The 1,006-nt window shown below is 38.3% G+C and overlaps 1 protein-coding gene across 1 annotated transcript in view; it reads right to left on the bottom strand.

Moving 5' to 3' along the window:
• USH2A (usherin) overlaps positions 1-1,006 on the bottom strand; it is a 395,196-nt gene that overhangs the window by 114,250 nt on the left and 279,940 nt on the right.

Below are 1,006 nucleotides of genomic sequence, written 5' to 3'. Positions count from 1 at the left end.
TGATGTTAAGATCATTCCAGATTTGAGGCCCTGAATTAAGCAGGTATATAATGGATACTGCATACAATGATTTTGTGTTGCTTCAAGTGCAGAAATCAGCTGATAAGCTCTGATTCATGGGAGTTGAAACCTCCGCACCATGGAAGCAAGGCCATACACATGAGTTCCAGCTAACTTTCTTCATTGACTTGGGGAAATAATCCTCAACAGAGACAAGCAAGTCTCTGTTGTGACATTGACCATAGCAATGTGAAACCGAACTATCATTGCTGGAACTGGGAACATAACTGTGGAAATCAAATAACAAAAACTAATTTAACTGCAACTTCATAAAAATATTCAGGTGACTTTATACCCCAAATACAACTCTCACATCAGTGGTTTATCAATGCCAACATAACCCAAAGATAGACTATTGCAGTTTTATTAGGAACAGTCTTGGCATAATCTGTCTAACGTAATTCATAGACAAGCTACAAAAAACTTCAGAATTTTTCTGAACATTGGATTATGATCATGTGCAAATCACCTCCACTGGCAGCTGCTGCTGCTGCTCTGTTTGCTGCAGACTTATTGCTCCATCATGCTGTACAGAGCAGCTGCTCCAGTGGTGGTTCTTGTTGAGGACAGCATGGCAGGCACACCATGAAGGAAATGAAATCTGCAGATGTAGGTTGTGTTGAGTTACTTCAATAATCTATGGTAAAATGATCATGTTGCTAAATCCAGAATAACAGGCTGCTTTACAGTTGTAGTGTGCTCTAATTAAGCCCGAAGAAAAAGTCAAGCTACTGTGGTATAACAATGTAGGCAACTGAATCAGCATTTCATGATAATTATTGAGCCCATCAATGCACCTAGAAGAGAGCTACAGATGGCTTATGGAGATATAAGTTTACAGACAATATTTCGTAAAACCTTAAAGCACCAGATAGAAAGATTTGACTTTTTAAAATTATGTGCAAAGGTATATTTCACTTTCTAAATCTTCATGCACTCAAATCCT

The sequence above is a fragment of the Meleagris gallopavo genome, chromosome 2, assembly GCF_000146605.3.
Source record: "Meleagris gallopavo isolate NT-WF06-2002-E0010 breed Aviagen turkey brand Nicholas breeding stock chromosome 2, Turkey_5.1, whole genome shotgun sequence".
In the NCBI taxonomy this organism is placed as follows: Eukaryota; Metazoa; Chordata; class Aves; order Galliformes; family Phasianidae; genus Meleagris; species Meleagris gallopavo.
This window is presented reverse-complemented; position numbering and strand designations above follow the sequence as displayed.